Genomic DNA, 17156 nt, shown 5'->3' with positions numbered 1-17156 from the left:
CCACCTGACAAATGTAAATAGCTTCAAACACTTGGGAAGCATCATCATGAGCAATGGGTCTTTGGACAAAGAAATTAACTCCAGGATAAGCAGGGCCAGCCAGGCACTGGGGTGGCTGCGTACCAGAGTGCTTAATCAACACAACATCCATATCTCCACAAAGGTGAATGTCTACAGAGCTGTGGTTATCCCTTCTCTCCTATATGGATGTGAGTCTTGAACTGTGTACTGAAGGCACATCAAACAATTGGAGAAATTTCACATGTGTGTTCTCACTCCATCCTCAGCATTCATTGGATGGGTGGGTGGGTGGGTGGGACACGTCATCAGAATGAATGACCACTGTATGCTTTGCCAGTTGCTCTATAGTGTACTGGAGTCTGGGAAGAAATCTTGAAGTTGACCACACAGTGCTATAAAGACACTGTGAAAGAAACCCTATGCTACTATGACATCTAGCCAAGGGAACTAGAAGCTGCGGCTGCTGACAGAACCTGCTAGCAAGCCCTGTGTTGTGAAGCCTCCACTGGCTTTGAAGACAGGCACCACCAAAAAACTGATAGAAAATGGTGATTGGTGTCACAGAACAACACCCACAGTTATTACAACAATGGACTTCTAGTGCCCCCATTGTGTAGACTCTATGCTTCCAGGTTGGGACTGCAGAGCCACCTCCATGTCCACAGATGAACTGCACAACAGTGTGCCTTCTTCAAACCCAAAGGACTACCATATTAATATTCCCCATCCCTTAAGATTTGGGCACTGTAGCTGCAAACTTTTTGTAACATTTTAAAGGACACAGTGATTGATGGGGGGGGGGAGAGAAAAGAGAAACACATTTTAGCTTTCTGTAGAACCAACTAGATATAATTACTAAGTATGCTAAAAGTGAAGGTACATCAAATCATTTATCAAGGACTCTCATGCACTTTGTAAAAATGTCCTTTCTCTGGAGGAGGTGATTTGAGAATAATTTGCTGAAAGCTCATTCCCTGAGTTCACCCTTCACTAAACAACAACAAAAAAAGGAGGGGGTCAAAAATGATCCAGCAAATTTTTAAAATAATACATTCTGTCCTTTTCTGCTGAGCGACAGAAGGTGGGTGACTAAGCCACACTTTTTTTTCCCTTTTAGATCAGAGGTTACCAAACCTTTGAAAGCCATGGGCACTTCTGAAATTTTGAGGAAAAAAAAAAGTGGCTGCTGAGAGGTGTGTCACCGATCACTAAGTAGTCAACCCATTCTCTGCTTGTTTATTAGCCTGAATCATCTATGGGCTTTCCCCCACTTGTTCCTTTCTGAAATGTGCCTTCAGGTTAGAAAGCAGGACAATCCACTAGATGAAACATCAAGCTTCTTTCTTGAGACAGATGTGCATCTGACAAGGCACAAATGGATTAAAACAGAAGTAATTCCAACAAGACCAGGAGACAAAGCCGTACCCACCAGGAGGGGAGAAAGCAACAATGAAATTGCTTCTTAACTTGCACTGCCTTTTTTAAAAAAATCTATTCCCTCCCAAAAAAGGCGGGAAACCATGCCACCAGTTTTTGGCAGCTGGGGTCAGAGGTTGACTAGGAATGGCAAAAAAAGGGGGGGGGGATTTGGGCCTCACATTGTCATTCCCTGATTTAAAATAAAACACACACACATAACATACATGAATGTAGACTATACAAAAACATACATAATAAAATCATTAATCCTGCAGGTTCTGCTAGGGATTTCCCAAATGCTGAGAGAGTAGAAGCCCAATGCAGTTCCCAGCGGAGTGTACTCCATGGCCTCTTTCCCACATGCCCAATAGCTGGATCTCGGTCAGCAAGAGCATCTTCAGAAGGGTTTGATCTTCAGATCTTTGTATCTGAACAACTTTCCAATGGGCGAAGTGGTCCCTTTGTCAGGCCCTCAACTGTATCTGGAAGGCAACTGGCAACTTTCTGGCATATATTTCAATGGAGCCTCACACAGTTCTTATATTTTACATCAGTTAACAATGTAGCTGCCACATTTTGTATTGATTGCAACTTTTAGACCTCTTTTAAGGGTGGCACTATATAGTATGCATTGTAGTAATCCAGACAAGATGAAATCAAGGCATGGATAACAGTTTAGTGTTTGAAGTAACCGTTGATTTTGGTAACTGATTGATTCATTCTTGCATGTACAGTTAAATCTGCAGCACAAAGTTGTACAGGTGACTAAGATCCCATACCAAAGAATTTTATTCCTAGAAAATGCCAAAGTAAGATTTGTATGTCTAAGAACAAGTCCATCAGTCCTTATCTTCCTGTATGAATAACCAATGTAGGTGTAGCTTCTTGGTACAAAGAAGCAGGCCTGAAACACTGATCCATAAATAAAACTGTAAATGACAGGTGGGTTATTATGCTGTGTTGTATATTAACATCAGAATCAATTGACTAATCCAAGAATTTGTGATACAAATGCACATTTACAGAAGCTGAGTGGGAAGGAGAATTGACTAAACCAAAACCATGGAAGCAGGCATAGAAGCAATATGTAACTTTCTAAGGGGAATGAAACAGCTGTGCTAATTGATTAGCTATCTTCTCATGAATTGGAGTTTGGGAAGTATTAGGCCACCACTGAAGGAGTTGAGAGAGAGAGAGAGAGACTGTTTCAGATGTATTTATTTTTGTTTGGTTATTTGAAATAATCAGGACACTATTGCCAAAGATATTGGAAGAGATGGATAAAGAGGGAGATTGTGGGAAGTTGGGCAGGGAAGGAATAGGGAAATGTGAGGAGAGAAGAAAGAAGAAAGAAAGAAATGTTGTTAGGATTCTACATGGTGATTATGTCGAGGTGGGAGCTCTGATTCAGTGTTAACCAGGCAGCTATGTTTTAGTAGGTGAAGGATGCAGTGAATAAATATAGAATCAACTCTTAAGAACAGGGAGATCTGGCAGTAGGCAATGCATATGATAATCATAAAAATGTTACTTCATTATGGTAGCCAGGTGGCATCATACTGGACTTCATTTGCACAGAGAACTAATGTACAAACCCATTGCATTAGAAGTGAAAAACATCATTCTGAAAATACTACGTTGTATAATGAATGGAAGATATTTCTTTCTAATTACATAAACTTATTAAGCCATCAGTTTTATATTGGTTTTAACCCCCCACCTCACCCCAATTTACGTAATAGTATCACAGCCTTCAATTTGCAACACTATATTCAACCAAACCTTGACTTTGGTATAAGCAGTAGCAGCATGTGTGTGCCCCATAATATCCCCTGGAATTTAGCATTGGAGTTGTTTTGAGAAGAGATTGAAACCTGGGAATATTTAGGAGAGAGCTGATGTTACAGGCAGATGATTTTACACACATCTTCTAGACTGTCTGTCTGCTTATACTCTACAGCAGGGTTCCTCAACCTTAGCAGCTTTAAGATGTGTGGGCCTCAACTCCCAGAGGCTGGGGAACTCTGGGAGTTGAAGTCCACCCATCTTAAAGTTGCCAAGGTTGAGGAATCCTGCTCTAGAGCTGAAAGAAATATGACCATGTTCCTAATGATTGGTGCTTGGCTATTATATCCTGATTTTCCAATTATCTAATTACTTTACTGCTGGCTGGAATAAGCATACATTGTGACTGAGGAGTAAGCAGGTTCAAATGCACCATTCCATTACAGACCAAGCATATGTATATTCTGTATATTCTACAACACAGAGTTGAAAAATATAGAATTACTAGGATGTGGGGTATTTGTTTCCCTCTTTAGAGAAATCTGATAAGAAAGGTTTAGATTTATCCTTGGATAAATACCTGCTTTTGCTTATCTTTAAGCTACGTGTAAACACAAGTTCATGAGTAAGATGCAGCCCACTTACAAATTGTATGTTAATTCAGAAAGAGGTTAATTAAGTCTGCCCCTTTGCTTTTCAGCTCCTTAAGTGGTTGCATGAACTGGACTCTCAGCTTCCTGAATAGCCAGAAGTTTACCAGTACTATTATATGAAGATGATGCTATTATCTTCACTGAGGATGCTTTCTCAGTACTGTACTGTCAACCAATTTCTGATTAACTACCAGATGTATCTGCCAAAAGCTCCAAGATGAATTAAGTAGAACGTTATCACTGAATAAGTTAAATACTTTAGATAGCTGGAACTTGTATTCTATGCCTCAGGTAAGAAGAGGACCCAAGGGGAACGATCACATGGTTGTCTCTGAACCATATGTAAAGGAGCTACTCTTAGACTTTCAACTGAAAATCTTGTGCATGTCATGGATGCACAATGTTTCTATACTGAAAATGTCTCAGTTCTTTAAATAACTGAGAGACATCATAATCCATTTCAAAGTTGTGTTTAAGGAGGAAAACAATTTCAAAAATTTCTGGTTATAAAATAAAGGAAAAGCAAAGATAACTTTTGTGACTTTGATAATATTTTAGAACCCAAAACCTGACATTTCTGTTTTAGATATATGTTTTATATATGTATTAGGTTTTATTATGTATAAGAATGCTTCCTTTTTACCCCCTGGACATATCAGGCATAATAAAATCAAAGGTTAAGTTTTCAATCTATTAGGTTTACTTGCCTGTATACATGAGGTATTGATTCTGCATTTATTTCCCTCTGCTTTGAGGCAAACCTTCCCTGAAGATAATCCTTGCTAAGTGTTAATCATGCAGCTATCGGACAACTGACCTTCTTTTCTCACAATGACTCATCTATGTCTTTCTTTAGTCTTAAATAGAACTTAAATGTTTTTAAATTATTGATGAAAGTTCATCCCATGCTAAAAGTCAGCCAGCTTTGAGACTACAGGATTTATGCTGACAGAATATACTGTCTGCCACTGCCATGAGCAGTATGCCAGCAAAGCACCATGGGTGCATCAGGGAGAAATACCAGCCTTGGAGTCCCGTTGCCTTGACAGATACAGACAGCCAGAATGGCTGAAGTGGTCGTAGCCAGTATGTGGGTGACACAGAAAATAAATACTTTTATATTTCATTCTTACCATTTCAGTTTATGGTGCTGCCAAAGACCCAAGTTTATACAATCCTAAATTAGATGTGGTTGTTTTTCCTTCTTTCAGTTTTGAGAAACTTAGCTATTCCTGTGTCAAGAACAGAAGGTAGAATATGGTATAACTCAGGACCTGATTACAGCATGCTACCGCCAGTATAGAAACCACATGTAGGAAAAATCCAATTTAATGTTATTCACTGTACATTTAGTTGATAAGGGATACTATTTTTTGGTTCCTCTCCCTTGAAGTTTGAGCACAGATGGCAAATGGAAGCCCTTCCAGCACAGATATATATTTTCAGTTCTCAAATGACATAAGACTGCTCTGTAAATTCACCTCAAATCTCATAGATGGTTGTTTCCAAAAGAGGGAAATATGATTTTAATATGAAATGGAATAATAGTAATAATAATAATAGCAGCATCAGCAGCAGCAGCTGTATTTTTGGAAAAAGAAAAATGTTAATTGAAAATGCCCTAATTTCTTGTAACATCAGGTTACAGCTAGATTATGTAAATTTAGCTGTATTTTTTAATCTCTAAATCTAAAAGGGTCCATGGCTGTGCTAGAAAGTTGGTATGCATACTAAATCTATTATTTTTAAACAATATATACATTTTGCTTTTCCTAAGTAAACCATTTATTTAAGAACAAAGTTATGGTTATGGGGGCTCAAATGCTCTAGCCTTCACTAATTTAAATCTCTAGATTCTAACTGTCCAACCATATTCTTTAAGAGAGTGATGGGGCTGGAAAGGAGTTACAGACTTTGCAACGATTCAGTCTAAACTGAGTACTTTTATCGATCCGTGTATGTAGTGGCAGCAACTCTTTGCTCAAAGAGCTGGTGTTAAGAAATGGCATCTTCTGTGGACAGATCTAAGGAGCAAGTTGGCCAAACTAGATTAGCCCCAAGATCCATGACAATCCAGCAAAGATAATCTTGTGCTTTCTGTGGGAAACCATAGCAACCTTCCACTTTTGAATGCATAGTATATAATCTATCTGTCCTCCAGTAAACATTTCTGTGGTCCAGAAATAGTCACTGCTTAATGTGACATTGCAAAAGGTCAGGCAATTTAAACCTAAGACTCAGGGTCTATGCAAACTTGTAGCCTTCTTATGTAGTTTGTGTATGTGTTATATAATTACAATCTGGACTCTGGAAATGAAGGATTCAGCTTTTCTCTATGTTATTCATGTTAGGAAAAAGTCCTTTGACCTAATTAAGCCTACATGAATGTATACATACATATATACACATACATACACACATGCATATATTCTTGCCCTTATGTATACTTCTCTTTTATTTTTGATACCTTTTTTCCCCTTAAATTACAGCATTGTGCTTTCAGGAGCTTTCTTGTCATTAGCCTCTTTGCTCTAGTTTTATTTGGATATAAATAACTGCAGAAACTGTTGGTAATTACATGGTTTGAAGATACTCGCAACTTGCTAATGCATAAGCAGAACTGGTCAAAGCTGTCAGCTTCTGTTCCACAGAGCTCCAAGGGTTCCTGTTGCTGAGCTGGTGGGAGCATTCAGTATGATGGACCCCAAGGGAACATATGTATTCAACTGACTTTGGGTTTAGTTTGCCAAACAGGATTAAGGGTAGGATTGAGAGTCCTGAAATTTGAAGAATCAAACTGGATCTTGCAGAATTTTCCAACAGTTTTGATATCTGTAAAGCCTGATCATTATGGTAATGTTGACTAAGGAAAGTATTTTGTGTTGCAGAACAATGGTCAGTTATTGGATTTCCACAGCGCTAAGTTATGTTTGTTTAGTTTCAGCTTAGTGTGTTGTATGAACCTAGTCATTATGGATTGTAACTCAAAGTTTATAGTTTAGGATGCTGCGTGAACTTAGTCAACTCTGTTGTATTCAGCAAACCATGATCAAGCAAACCTTGCTTAACACATTGTTCGAATTAATTCAATATGGGTATTCAGTGCCTGTATCACTACTTTTCCACCAGTATTAAGTTAATGCATGATATTAGAAGCCTCTGAATGTAAAAAGAGATCATTCTAAACCAATACAATGTCAGGGAAATAAGTGTAAATCCTGGATTGATCACTGTTTATTTTGAGCTACCAAACAATTCAAATTTTATGGTGATGTGGACCACGTAGGAAAGCAACCTGACAATTATGTTCTTGCTTTTCCAGTCATGACTTCGTTAGAATTTTACTTATTTTTTTTTAACAGAATGTTATCATAATAGCTCAGTTATCAGTGAAAGTAAACTAGGATAATAAGATGTGTCATTAACCTCAACAGTTAAAACACAAATGCTTTTTTAACATATATCTTGCAAACTGCAGAAATGAAGATAAATAAAATGGCAGGTATACCTTTTGCTTTCCAATGGGGGGAGCTGTTGATACACACTTTACGTTGCTATTTCCAAGTTAACGCTCATTAAAGACTGTGAATGCAGTGTGTTTATACTAAGTATTTCAGAGAGAGCTGCAAAATTATTTCTGCATATAATTGCAGTCTAAGAAGTACCGGAAGAGTCAGATAGTTTTTATAAAAAGGCTTTACATTTAACCTCCCACAAGAACGATTTTCAAATTCCAAAGAAAAAGATGACAGCTCACTAAAGGGAAGAAAATATTATCACTTTGACAAGGAACATTCAAAAATAAGTATTTAAGTTATGAAACTTTTTATCTACTTCAGATTATTTTTCTCAATGCATGATACACACCATTTTTGTGTGGCCTGTACTCCATTTAAGATTCCCCAAGCCTGCATTTCATCAAACTGTGTACGTTTCTTAGGTGTAACCAAAAGTCGAAGTAGGTAGATATGGATAGACATTTCTGGAGAACTGCTTGTAGCTGTTGCTTGATGAGATTCTTTTAAAGCATGTTGGTCTAAGTAGACCATCATTGATCTTGAAAAGCATTTTTATTGGGGGGGGGTTGTTGTTTAGTTGTTAAGTCGTGTCCAACTCTTCGTGACCCCATGAACCATATCGCGCCAGGCCTTCCTGTCCTTCACTGCCTCCCTGGGTTTGCTCAGTTTCATGCTCATTGCTTCAGTGATGCTATCTAACCATCTCATCCTCTGCCGTCCTCTTCTCCTTTTGCCTTCAATCTTTCCCAGCATCAGGGTCTTCTCCAAAGAGATCTCTCTTCGCATTAGGTGACCAAAGTATCTGAGCTTGAGCTTCATTATTGATCCTTCCAATGAGCAATCAGGGTTGATTTCCTTTAAGATTGACTGGTTTGACCTCCTAGCAGTCCAGGGGACTCTCAAGAGTCTTCTCCAGCACCACAGTTCAAAGGCATCAATTCTTCGGCACCCAGCCTTCTTTATGGTCCAGCTCTCACAGTCATACATTACTACTGGAAAAACCATAGCTTTGACTATGCCGATCTTTGTCGGCAAGGTGACGTCTCTGCTTTTTAATATGCTATCTAGGCTTGCCATAGCTTTCCTCCCAAGGAGCAAGCATCTTTTAATTTCATGGCTGCAGTCTCCGTCTGCGGTGATCTTGGAGCCCAAATAAATGAAGTCTGTTACTGCTTCCATTTCTACCCCTTCTATTTGCCAGGAATGGATGGGTCCAGATGCCATGATCTTAGTTTTTTAATGTTGAGTTTCAAGCCAGCTTTCGCACTCTCCTCTTTCACCCTCATCAAGAGGCTTTTTAGTTCTTCTTCACTTTCTGCCATTAGGGTGGTATCATCTGCATATCTGAGGTTGTTGATGATTCTCCCTGCAATCGTAATTCTGGCTTGTGATTCTTCCAGCCTGGCAGCCTGGCATTTCTCATGATTGGAGGGGGGGGGGGGCTGGTAGCAAAAGCGCACACTCATTATGCCTTAGCACTGAATATTCATTTTTGTTCCAGATGCTAACAGACTTTCCAAGGAGTGATGCTGTTGTACGTAATATAGCAGCTTATTTACCATATTCCTTCTTTTCCATTGTGCTACAATTAAGCCGTTTTTGTGAACTAGGGTAGGCCACCATGCTGAAGGATAGTACATTTTGTAATTCTCAGAACTGTACAATTATGTTGATGAAACATATGCATGATCAGTACTACCACCAGCGGCTTAATGACGCTGAAAGTTGCCGGCCAGAAATGGTTGACGCTTCAGCAGTTTGAATCCAGCCTTCGCGTTAGCAGGGTGAGCTCCTGTTTCCTCCCCAGTTCCTGTAAACCCAAGGAAGCTCACATGAGTAGATAAATGGGTACTCTCACTCCGGTGGGAGGAAAAATGCTGGCAGCGCCTTGCAAAAAAGGAGTTGGGAGCAGTTGCCGGTAAGCGCGAAAAACCACGCGCACCCAAAAAGGGTGTGAAGCAACGGAAACCCCGCCTCCTGCGCTCGCCAGCTGGGCTCTGCTCTAGGAAGGAGGCACTGGCAAACCACTTCTGAAACACTTGCCTTGAAAACTGCAAAGGACTCGTCCAAGCAGTCACTGCAGAGTCGGTAACGACTGAGCACAGATTAAAAAAAAAAACCTTCTAATCCTTAGGAGCACCACTGAAAGTAAGTCTTAGCTTGCAAATATTTAAAGCTGTGCAAGTAAAATGACTTCTGGAAAAGGAGAAATTTCACTTGCTTATCTGAAATCAATAGTAGATGATACCCTAGCAGTTCCAAATGTGAACTTTCCAGGGTTTCAGCAGATTTGCAGTAGCATTCTTGTTCTTGATAGTAAATCAATACAATGCCAGACCAATAGACTTTAGATTCCCATAAAGGTGGCTACCTTAGACATTTCAAGAAAAAGGTGGGACATAAATACTATAACTAAGGATGTTTGGGGAGCCCAGTGTGCCCATGTAGCATAGTCAGCCGTGTTATCATGTATTTCATGCAAATGTGAAGATCTTGCATCACTACTTTCCAGCCTTCAAAAAGCCAGAAATAGGCCTATTACTGTTACTGAATACTTGGGAAGATGTGTCCCATTCATGAAATGGTAAGTGCCACCAGGCGAGAATTTTAAAGCATATTCTTGGCACTTTAGGAAGATTTCCACCTTCCAAGTAACAACCAATTACACAGACTGGTGACCAGCATTATTTTCTTAACCTGAGGTCTTAACTAACTCTATTTGTGTAGTTTAGTATCCAGACTCTGGAGAGCAGAACTGTCTGCCCTCTGAGGTAGACAAGATCAGGAAACAGACTCCACAGGAAGACTAGTACTATACTTTATTGAGACAGAACAGCAGAATAACAACAGAATTTTGCAAGCCTGATTCTGCTTTACCACCCCTCACTCTTATATCCCAGTAAATCCCAGTTATTATCAGTTGTTTCAAATTTTGAGGTTTGTCTGCTCTGCTCTGCTCTGCTCTGCTCTTCCTGTAAAAGAGCTGCTGCATTATGTGTTTGATAACACATATTTTTTAACATTTCCACTCAAGATAATCTTAAATAAATAGCAGCTGGTATTCCAGCACCTACATCTTTTTCAGAGATGCAATGGATTCTTAGTTTCAACAGACAAAACTTAATGCATCAAAATTAAAACCAGTGCAAAATAGACTTATTATTTGACAATAAAGTTTCTAGTTAACACAAGGCTAGAAGATTAGTGTCTTAGCATCAATTTATACATTATTCCATTCTAAACTTATCCATGTTTCAGTCATTTCAACTGTATTTTCCAGAACGTGTTTTTAAAATTGCAGTTTAAATATTTAAACTGACACACAAAATACCCAGAGTATCTTAAGCAAGAATATTGAGATGTTATTAATACATTCAGATAAAATAAAAAGGAATACAACAGTGTGGTAGAAACACTGAAAAAATGCACCAACAGAAGCAGCAGCCCAGACTTTTCCAGGTAGCAACACTGTCATAAATTCAAAAACCCTCAGTTGGAGCCCCTGAAGACAAAATAGTAAAGTAAAAATAAAAATCACTCCCTGTCCACACACAACTCAACATTCCACACAATGTCTCAGCTAGAAAGAGAATCCATTAAAAAAAAATGTGCTCAGATTTGGCCCAGAAGAAATGAACATCAGTCCAAAACCACCAATGAGAAGAAGACTCAGAAGGAGGAGGAGGAAGTTCTGTTCTCTTGTCTCCATCATCCTGCCTATATCTGTTGGTGGACACATAAGTAGAACTTCTGTAGTTGCTTCTAGGCTGCAATCCTGTGGTCCTGGTGTCAGTATTCCAGGAGCAGACAGATCCTTTGGTGTGTGAATGTGTGTGTGTGCGTGTCTATCTCTTCTTTTTTTAAAAAGAACCTCATAGTAATACAGACATTTATAACTTCAACCAAGTGATCAGCCAGCCTCAAAAGTGAGCAAACTACTAATATAACCCTACTTTAAATTGTTGTACTCTTTCAGTATTATTATATAGGAGGTTGGTATATTATTGATATTTTAATCTAATTGCTTTTATTGATTGTTTATTGTATGTTTCAGGGGGGTTATACATTGCTCTGGGCTTCACTGGGAAGAAGAGGGGTATAAAAATAAAATAAATCTTCATCATCATCAGGCCTATAGTGTAAGTAATACAGGCAAGGCAAATATAAAAGAAACTCACCTTTTATTTCCAATTCTGACACTCAGCTTTTTGAATAAAAAAAAATATCACATTTTATGTCACCCCAAAGCTTGAAATATACCCTTTAGCACTCAGACATATTTCCTTACTCTCTGAGAGCAGGAGCACTTGGAGTAGGAAGGAAAACCAAAATAATAACTGGTCTCAGAAATCAGAAGCTCCTAGAGCAGTGTTTATTAAGATGTGTGGATTTCAACTCCCAGAATTCCCCAGATAGCTTTGCTTTGCTGGCTGGGGAATTCTGGGAGTTGAAGTCCATACATCTTAAAGTTGCCGAGGTTGAGAAACACTGTCCTAGAGAGCTAATCCTTTTGCACAGGTTGCTGTAAAACAGAGGTTGGTATAAAAACTTTCCCAATATCCCTCTATGCCTCATGGGACCCAAAGAAGATATTTTTTAAAAATGTGATCCCTAGATACAAGAAAGTTGCTTTAAAATGTCTGGAGTTGTGTTGCTGGGTAGTGTTTTACTAGTGAAACTAGAAGGTTCTTTGAATTATTCCTCTCTAATAATCCTTAGCAGAGTCTTTCCCTTTCTGTAGCATCAGAATGAGGTGTCTCAGGATAATGATACATTTCATTCCTGTGTTTGCTACAATCTATACTTTAACAGGTGAAGTTTTGTCCTGAGGAATAAAACTGTGTAAATCATGACTTGGAGATGGGGAAGAATTGGGTTGCCAATTTGTTCTAATGACATGGATAATAATTAATGGGATAAATTTTAATCTATGCCTTCACACTGTTTTCCTCTCTGTTATCTCATCTACTGAAATAGTTTGGCACTGGTCAGTGCTTGGACTAACACATTTGCCATGATTTATGGCAAAGAAAGAAATCCAGTTACTATTATAAGCAAAGTAAATAAGTCAAAGTAATTGTACAAAGCTGGCCTATTTGGCCAATGCCTCTTTTAAAATTGCCAGCTCATTTCATTGGCTAGCTCCATCTTTACTGTCTCTTCCCCCTCCTTCCAGACATCCACAAGAAAAGCAATCAATGGACTTCAGACCTTTCTTCCAAGTATATGGATTTTCTTTCTCCCAGCTGTCTGATATCACACATAGTAGTAGAGACGGATGAACTGATTAAGCAACAGAGAAATGATTCATTTACACCTAGCTCATATATGGCTCTGGGAAGGCTGGTGGGGTTATTGTAAGACAGGATGAAAATAACCCATCATTGCTCACTGTATAGTTATCTCCCTTTCCCCTTTCATGAACTTTTGAAGAAAAATAAAAATACTCTTTTGTTCTCACATACACCCATGTCAACACTCCCTCCCCCCCCCCTTCCTGTTTGGATAGTTTTACATTGGTATGATGGTGTGATAAATGGGAGAATTACTAACCCAAACTTCTTAACTCAGTCAAATCTAACCTGTCAATCTATGTAGGGGGCAGGGACAATCCAAGCCCAAGAAAATGAAACCCTAAAGAGCCGATCCAAAATAGAAAGATTTTCCCTCATATATGAGGTTTTAAAAAGGGAACAGATCATGCTCTATTTTGATTTTTGTCTTTTCTTCTTGTAGCGCTCCAGTTGTCTCCTCTCCCACAAATTGGATTTTTTACTTCTCTAAAAGGTTGTTCTTTCACCTAATGTGGTAAAGGTTCTCTATGCTATACAGGGATTTGTAGGTCATAACCAGCACTTTGAATCACGCCCAGAAGCAAGCTGGCAACCAACACAGCTCACGATGCAGAGGTATCACACAAGCATACGGAGACATGCCCATCTGGTCCTGGGAGTAAATCTGGGCATTCTGCTGCTACCAAATGTCCCACTTGGCAATAATAGCTTTGGATATATCTACCATCACTGAACTTTCCCTAGTAAAATAATGTACTGGGAAAAAGATGCCTGGAAAAAGGATGCGTTATTCAGTTTTGTTGGCAAACAACAGTAGTATATTTTAAAATGTAACTTGCATCAGTGGAATTTGCATTTTAAAAGCCTTTACCAGGGAAATTGACATGTCAAAGAATGAAAACAGGTGATTTGCATTAAAATGGTTCTTGGACAATTTGCATTAACAATTAGATAAATTAGGGAAGATGCATATTGAGACTCCATGTATTATGAGACAGTGCAAATCTAAACTTGTTTTTTTAAGATTTGTTTTTGATCTGTAGAGAAACGTGCTACAATGGAACACTATCCAATGATCACAACAAAAAAGCTGTCAGAATCATTGACAGTTGACACTTCCACTATTTTTGATATATGCTTGCACCTAGCTGTTTGTAGGACCTTATAACTGAGCTAATTTTCCAGCCTACAGATCCTATTGCAGAAGTAAATGCAAGTCTGTCCAAAAACCAGAGCAGAACTAATAAATAGTTGAAAGAGCAAGTCTTAAAAGTCTAGTGGTATAGGTGTGAAAGGGCTTCAAATCAGAAATTGGGTAACCAAGATGCAACAGAAGCTCAACAAAGTTGATGTTTCATCTTTGTTTAATCTCTGTTCTATTCTCAAACCAAGGGCTGTGTTTTTAGACATAAAATGCAAAGGTTGTGTATGCCTGTGAATCTGAATTAATGCTAAGTGGGAAAGAAGCATTACAGTCCCTAACTACCATATTTGAACCTAATCCTTATGTGGAGTGATGGTAGAAAAGTTGGGCTAACAACTAGTAAAACATACACACATTTCCCAAAGCTGCTGTCAAGGACAGAAATGCATGATTAAACTTACATGTAGCCCTGAGAGTATGGCTTAGGTAAGACATAAGCATCTTCTATTCAAATCTGAGAGCCAATGGGGTGTAGAGGCTAAGGACTAGGACAAAATTTCTCCCCAGCCATGGCAGTTCACAGGGCCCACCATATCTCTCAGCTCCACAGGACTGTTGTTGGAAGAAAAAAATTGAAAAATGAAGTCCTAAGTAATGAAGTAAAAATGGGATAATCGGATCAAAAAATACATAAGTGATATATATCAACTATATGACAACTGTGCATGTTTTGAATCATTTGAAAATGATTTTGAAGCATGAGTATAGCACCTCTTAACTCTCCATTAAAGCAGCCCAACTTTTTTCAGGCTTCTGTGCAAGCTTGCAAAAAGGGTCCTCTGTTCTAAGGACTCTGCTCATTAAAGTTCATGCAACTCTAAAATACTTCTGAATCACTTTTAAAGCATTTGTTGTTATTGTTCAGTCGTTAAGTCATGTCTGACTCTTCGTCACCCCATGAACCATATCGCGCCAGGCCTTCCTGTCCTTCACTGCCTCCCTGAGTTTGCTCAGTTTCATGCTTATTGCTTCAGTGATGCTATCTAACCATTTCATCCTCTTCCGTTCTTTTCTCCTTTTGCCTTCAATCTTTCCCAGCATCAGGGTCTTTTCCAAAGAGTCCTCTTTTCGCATTACGTGACCAAAGTATCTGAGCTTGAGCTTCAATATCAATCCTTCCAATGAGCAGTCAGGGTTGATTTCCTTTAAGATTGACTGGTTTGACCTCCTAGAAGTCCAGGGGACTCTTAAGAGTCTTCTCCAGCACCACAGTTCAAAGGCATCAATTCTTCGGCACTCAGCCTTCTTTATGGTACAGCTCTCACAGCCATACATTACTACTGGAAAAACCATAGCTCTGACTATGCGGATCTTTGTCGGCAAGGTGGTGTCTCTGCTTTTTAATATGCTACCTAGGTTTGCCATAGCTTTCTTCCCAAGGAGCAAGCGTCTTTTGATTTCATGGCTGCAGTCTCTGTCTGCGGTGATCTTGGAGCCCAAATAAATGAAGTCTGTTACTGCTTCCATTTCTACCCCTTCTGTTTGCCAGGAATTGATGGGTTCAGATGCCATGATCTTAGTTTTTTTAATGTTGAGTTTCAAGCTAGCTTTCGCACTCTCCTCTTTCACCCTCATCAAGAGGCTCTTTAGTTCTTCTTCACTTTCTGCCATTAGGGTGGTATCATCTGCATATCTGAGGCTCTTGATGTTTCTCCCTGCAATCTTAATTCCGGCTTGTGATTCTTCCAGCCTGGCATTTCTCATGATGTACTCTGCATATAGGTTAAATAAGCAGGGTGACAGTATACAGCCTTGTCGTACTCTTTTCCCTATTTTGAACCAATCGGTTGTTCCATGACCGGTTCTAACTGTTACTTCTTGGCCCGCATACCGATTTCTTTTGACAAGTAAGATGGTCTTTTCTTTTCTCTTTAAGAATTTGCCAGAGTTTGTTGTGATCAACTCAATCAAAGGCTTTTGCATAGTCAATGAAGCAGAAGTAGATATTTTTCTGGAACTCTCGTGCTTTCTCCATGATCCAGCGAATGTTGGCAATTTGATCTCTATTTCCTCTGCCTCTTCGAAACCCAGCTTGTACATCCAGTAGTTCTCGGTTCACGTACTGCTGAAGCCTAGCTTGTAGGATTTTGAGCATAACTTTGCTAGCATGTGAAATGAGTGCAATTGTGTGATAGTTTGAGCATTCTTTGGCATTGCCCTTCTTTGGAATTGGAACGTAAACTGACCTATTCCAATCCTGCGGCCACTGTTGTGTTTTCCAAACTTGCTGGCATATTGAGTGCAGCACTTTAACAGCATCATCTTTTAGTATTTTAAATAACTCAGCTGGAATACTGTCATCTCCACTAGCTTTATTGTTAGTAATGCTTCCTAAGGCCCAGTTGACTTCACTCTCTAGGATGTCCGGCTCATGGTCAGTGACCACACCAGCATGGACATCAGGGACATTAAGATCTTTCTTGTAGAGTTCTTCTGTGTATTCTTGCCACCTCTTCTTAATCTCTTCTGCTTCTGTTAGGTCCCTGCCTTTTTTGTCCTTCATCATGCCCATCTTTGCACTAAACGTTCCTTTGATATCTCCAATTTTCTTGAAGAGATCTCTAGTCTTCCCCATTCGATTGTTTTCCTCAATTTCTTTGCATTGTTCATTTAAGAAGGCCTTCTTATCTCTCCTTGCTATTCTCTGGAAAGTTGCTTATATCTTTCCCTTTCACCCTTGCTTTTCGCATTCCTTCTTTCCACAACTATTTGTAAAGCCTCATCAGACAGCCATTTTGCTTTCTTGCATTTCTTTTTCCTTGGGATGGTTTTAGTTGCTGCCTCCTGTACAATGTTACAGACCTCCGTCCATAGTTCTTCAGGCACTCTGTCTACCAAATCTAATCCTCTAAATCTATTCATCACCTTCACTGTGTACTCACAGGGAATATGATCTAAGTCATACCTGAGTGGTCTAGTGGTTTTCCCTACGTTCTTCAATTTACTGTAAGCCTAAATTTTGCAATAAGAAGCTCATGATCTGAGCCACAGTCAGCTCCTGGTCTTGTTTTTGCTGTCTGTATAGAGCTTCTCCATCTTTGGCTGCAAAGTATATAATCAATCTGGTTTTGGTATTGACCATCTGGTGATGTCCATGTGTAGAGTCGTCTCTTGTATTGTTGGAAAAGAGTGTTTGCTATGACTAGCTTGTTCTCTTGACAGAACTCTATTAGCCTTTGCCCTGCTTCATTTTGTACTCCAAGGCCAAACTTGCCTGTTTTTCTGAATACTCCTTGACTTCCTACTTTAGCATTCCAATCCC

This window comes from Python bivittatus, unplaced genomic scaffold, assembly GCF_059951505.1.
Source record: "Python bivittatus isolate LINGU-HERP-01145 unplaced genomic scaffold, Pbiv_v1 ctg000080_np1212, whole genome shotgun sequence".
NCBI classification, from domain to species: Eukaryota; Metazoa; Chordata; class Lepidosauria; order Squamata; family Pythonidae; genus Python; species Python bivittatus.
This window is presented reverse-complemented; position numbering follows the sequence as displayed.